This window comes from Tursiops truncatus, chromosome X (genome assembly GCF_011762595.2).
Source record: "Tursiops truncatus isolate mTurTru1 chromosome X, mTurTru1.mat.Y, whole genome shotgun sequence".
Taxonomy (NCBI): domain Eukaryota; kingdom Metazoa; phylum Chordata; class Mammalia; order Artiodactyla; family Delphinidae; genus Tursiops; species Tursiops truncatus.
The window spans coordinates 88,408,457-88,414,302 of NC_047055.1; positions in this window are offsets into that span (position 1 = coordinate 88,408,457).

The window sequence follows — 5,846 nt, forward strand, 5'->3', positions numbered from 1 at the left end:
TTTTCATGTCATTATTTGTCCTCCACATATCCTCTTTTGTGAAGTGTCAAAGTCTTTTGCCTATTTTTAAATTGAGTTCATTTTTTTTGGGCTTATGAATATCCAATTATTTCAAACCATTTGTATAAAAGAATGTACTTTCTCCATTGAGTTGCGTATGTACTTTTGTCAAAAATCAGTTCACCATATTAGTGTGTAGACCTATGTCTGGACTCTATTCCATTCCATTGATCTATACATCTATTCTTTCGCCAATAATACCTTGCCTTGATTGCTTTATGCCTTATTACTTAGTATAGTAGCTTTATAAGTCATCTTAAATTGGGTAGTATGGGGTCTCCAGTTTTATTCTTCTTTTAAAAATTTGTTTTGGCTATTCTAGTTACTTTGATGTTCCTATTAATTTTAGATTTTCCTTGTCTATATTTACAAAAATTTCTTCATAGATGTTGACTGGAATTGCATTAAGTCTGTACATCAGTTTGGAGGGAATTAACATCTTTGCTAGGTTTCTGATACATAAATATGGTATGTCTCTCCATTTATTGAGGCCTTCTTTCATTTCTTTCATCAGCATTTTGTAGTTTTCAGCATATAGATCCTGAACATGTTTTGTTAAATCTAAGTATTTTCTTTTATTTTCTACTATTGTGAATGATATATTTTAAAACTTGTTACCTCAAATTGCACATAGCTAGTACATAGCAATAGTTCTAGGATTTTATGGATTCCTTGGGATCTTCTAAGTAGACAGTTATATCCATCTGTGAATAGGAGAAATTTTCTAATATCCTTTGATAACTTTTATCCCCCTTCCTCTTCATTTTGTTTCTTCTGGGTTTTTTGTTCCTCTGTTTCCTCAGTATTCGACTTAAATTTATATATTGTGATTTTTGCAATATCTGTACGCCTTTTGTTATTTTTTTCTGCCTTATTGCACTGACTAAGACTTTCACTTCACTGTTGAATAGGAGTGGTGATAGTGGACCTTCCTGCCTCTTTCCTCATCTTAGGGGGAAATAATTCAGTCTTCAACATTAAGAATGATGTTAGCAGTAGTGGTTTTTTGTTTGTTTTTTGTTTTTGTTTTTATACATGGTCTTTATCAAGTTGAGGAAGTTCCCTTTTATGCCTGTTTTGCTGAAAGTTGTTATCATGAATGGACAAGTCAACAATTTTGTCAAATACTTTCTCTGCACCAATATGATCATGTGGTTTTTCTTTAGATAGTTAATATGGTAGATTTCATTGATTAGTTGTCTCATGTTAAACCAGCCTTACAATCCCAGGAAAAACACCACTTGGTTGTGATGTATACTTCTTTTTTCTGTTAGATTCAATTTGCTAATACTTTGTTGGGGAGTTTTATGTCTAAGTTCATGAGAGATAGTGTTCTGCAGCTTTCTTCTCTTGAACTGTCTGTCGGTTTTGGTATCAGGGTAATTTTGGCCTCATAAAATGAGAAGAGTTCAGTCCTCTCATATTTTCTCTGAGGGATTGTGTAGTATTGGTGTTAATTCTTTGTAAAAATTTCAGTGGAATTTACCAGTGAAACCACCTGGGCCTGCAGAATTCTTCTTTGAACTGTTTCTTACTACGAGTTCAATTTATTCAACAAGTATATGTGGTATGCTGAATTATGGCCTCCTATATATATGTCCTAGTTTCCAGAACCTGTGGATATATTACCCTACTGGCAAAAGGGACACTGCAAACGTGATCAAGTTAAAGATCTAGAGATGGGGAGATTACCTGGATTGTCTGAATGGGCCCCAAATATACTCACAAGAGTCCTTAAAAAGGGAGGCAAGAGACAGGAGGGGAAGATGGCGGAAGAGTAAGACGCGGAGATCACCTTCCTCCCCACAGATACACCAGAAATACATCTACACGTGGAACAACTCCTACAGAACACCTACTGAACGCTGGCAGAAGACCTCAGACCTCCTAAAAGGCAAGAAACCCCCTAAGTAGCTGGGTAGGGCAAAAGAAAAAACCGAGACAAAAGGATAGGGACGGGACCTGCACCAGTGGGAGGGAGCTGTGAAGGAGGAAAGGTTTCTACACACTAGGAAGCCCCTTCGCGGGTGGAGACTGTGGGTGGCGGAGGGGGGGAGCTTCGAAGCCGCGGAGGAGAGTGCAGCAACCGGGGTGTGGAGGGCAAAGCGGGGAGATTCCCGCACAGAGGATTGGTGCCGACCGGCACTCACCAGCCTGAGAGGCTGGTCTGCTCACCCGCCGGGGCGGGCGGGGCTGCGAGCTGAGGCTCGGGCTTTGGTAGGAGCGCAGGGAAAGGACTTCAGTTGGCTGCGTGAACACAGCCTGAAGGGGTTAGTGCACCTCGGCTAGCTGGGATGGAGTTCGAGAAAAGGTCTGGAGCTGCCGAAGAGGCAAGAGACTTTTTATTCCAGCTTTGTTTCCTGCTGCGCGAGGAGAGGGAATTAAGAGCACTGCTTAAAGGAGGTCCAGAGACGGGTGTGAGCCGGGGCTAAAAGTGCTGACCGAAGAGACGGGCAGGAGACGCTAAGGCTGCTGCTGCCGCCACCAAGAAGCCTGTGTGCAAGCACAGGCCACTGTCCACACCTGCCTTCTGGGGAGCCTGTGCAGCCCGCCTCTTCCAGGGTCCCGGGATCCAGGGACAACTTCCCAGGGAGAACGCACGGTGAGCCTCAGGCTGGTGCAATGTCGTGCCGGCCTCTGCCGCTGCAGGCTCGCCCCGCATTCCATGCCCCTCCCTCCCCCGGCCTGAGTGAGCCAGAGCCCCTGAATCAGCCTCTCCTTTAACCCCGTCCTGTCTGAGCGAAGAACAGACGCCCTCCGGCGACCTACACGCAGAGGAGGGGTCAAATCCAAAGCTGAGCCCCTGGGAGCTGTGAGAACAAAGAAGAGAAAGGGAAATCTCTCCCAGCAGCCTCAGAAGCAGCGGATTAAAGCTCCACAATCAACTTGAAGTACCCTGCATCTGTGGAATACATGAACAGACAACGAATCATCCCAAATTGAGGAGGTGGACTTTGAGAGCAAGATTTATGATTTTTTCCCCTTTTCCTCTTTTTCTGAGTGTGTATATGTATGCTTCTGCGTGAGATTTTGTCTGTATAGCTTTGCTTCCACCATTTGTCCTAGGGTTCTATCCGTCCGTGTTTTTTTTAATTGTTTTTTCTTAATAATTAATTTTAATAACTTTATTTTATTTTATTTTGTCTTCTTTCTTTCTTTCTTTTTTCTTTCTTTCCTTCCTTCCCTCCTTTAGACAACCAACCATCGCAAATTGAAGAGGTGGACTTTGAGAGCAAGATTTATGATTTTTTCCTCTTTTCCTCTTTTTGTGAGTGTGTATGTGTATGCTTCTGTATGAGATTTTGTCTGTATAGATTTGCTTCCACAATTTGTCCTAAGGTTCTATCCATCCATTTTTTTTTTAATTTTTAAAATTTTTCTCTTAATAATTATGTTGAATTTAATAACTTTATTTTACTTTATCTTCCTTCTTTCTTTCCTTTTTCCTTCCTTCCCTCCTTCCTTGCTTTCTTTCCTTCGTTCTTCCTACTTCTACTAATTCTTTCTCTCTACATTTTCTCCCTTCTATTCTGAGCCGGGTGGATGAAAGGCTCTTGGTGCTCCAGCCAGGAGTCAGTGCCGTGCCTCTGAGGTGGGAGAGCCAACTTCAGGACACTGGTCCACAAGAGACCTCACAGCTCCACATAATATCAAATGGCAAAAATCTCCCAGAGATCTCCAACTCAACACCAGCACCCAGCTTCACTCAACGACCAGCAAGCTACAGTGCTGGACATCCTATGCCAAACAACTAGCAAAACAGGAACACAACCCCACCTATTAGCAGAGAGGCTGCCTAAAATCATAATAAGTCCACAGACACCCCAAAACACATCACCAGACGTGGACCTGCCCACCAAAGAGACAAGATCCAGCCTCATCCACAAGAACACAGACACTAATCCCCTCCACCAGGAAGCCTACACAACCCACTGAACCAACCTTAGCCACTGGGGACAGACACCAAAAACAATGGGAATTACGAACCTGCAGCCTTCAAAGAGACTCCAAACACAGTAAGATAAACAAAATGAGAACACAGAAAACACACAGCAGATGAAGGAGCAAGATAAAAACCCACCAGACCTATCAAATGAAGAGGAAATGGGCAGTCTACCTGAAAAAGAATTCAGAATAATGATAATAAAGATATCCAAAATCTTGGAAACAGAATAGACAAAATGCAAGAAACATTTAACAAGGACCTCGAAGAACTGAAGATGAAACAAACAACAATGAACAACACAATAAATGAAATGAAAAATACTCTAGATGGGAACAATAGCAGAATAACTGAGGCAGAAGAACGGATAAGTGACCTGGAAGATAAAACAGTGGAAATAACTACTGCAGAGCAGAATTAAAAAAAGATGAAAAGAACTGAGGACAGTCTCAGAGACCTCTGGGACAACATGAAATGGACCAACATTCGAATTATAGGGATTCCAGAAGAAGAAGAGAAAAAGGAAGGGACTGAGATAATATTTGAAGAGATTATAGTTGAAAACTTCCCTAATATGGGAAAGGAAATAGTTAATCAAGTCCAGGAAGCACAGAGAGTCCCATACAGGATAAATCCAGGGAGAAATACGCCAAGACACATATTAATCAAACTGTCAAAAATTAAATACAAAGAAAACATATTAAAAGCAGCAAGGGAAAAACAACAAATAACACACAAGGGAATCCCCATAAGGTTAACAGCTGATCTTTCAGCAGAAACTGTGCAAGCCAGAAGGGAGTGGCAGGACATATTTAAAGTGATGAAGGAGAAAAACGTGCAACCAAGATTACTCTACCCAGCAAGGATCTCATTCAGATTTGATGCAGAAATTAAAACCTTTACAGACAAGCAAAAGCTGAGAGAGTTCAGCACCACCAAACCAGCTTTACAACAAATACTAAAGGAACTTCTCTAGGCAAGAACAACAAGAGAAGGAAAAGACCTACAATAACAAACACAAAACAATTTAGAAAATGGGAATAAGAACATACATATCGATAATTACCTTAAATGTAAATGGATTAAATGCTCCCACCAAAAGACACAGATTGGCTGAATGGATACAAAAACAAGACCCATATATTTGCTGTCTGCAAGAGACCCACTTCAGACCTAGAGACACATACAGACTGAAAGTAAGGGGATGGAAAAAGATATTCCATGCAAATAGAAATGAAAAAAAAGCTGGAGTAGCAATTCTCATATCAGACAAAATAGACTTTAAAATAAAGACTATGAGAAGAGACCAAGAAGGACACTACGTAATGCTCAAGGGATTGATCCAAGAAGAAGATATAACAATTGTAAATATTTATGCACCCAACATAGGAGCACCTCAATACATAAGGCAAATACTAACAGCCATAAAAACGGAAATCGACAGTAACACATTCATAGTAGGGGATTTTAACACCCCATTTTCACCAATGGAGAGATCATCCAAAATGAAAATAAATAAGGAAACACAAGCTTTAAATGATACATTAAACAAGATGGACTTAATTGATGTTTATAGGACATTCCATCCAAAAACAACAGAATACACATTTTTTTCAAGTGCTCATGGACTATTCTCCAGGATAGATCATATCTTGGGTCACAAATCAAGCCTTGGAAAATTTAAGAAAATTGAAATTATATCAAGTATGTTTTCTGACCACAATGCTATGAGACTAGATATCAATTACAGGAAAAGATCTGTAAAAAATACAAACATATGGAGGCTAAACAATACACTAGTTAATAACGAAGTGATCACTGAAGAAATGAAAGAGGAAATCAA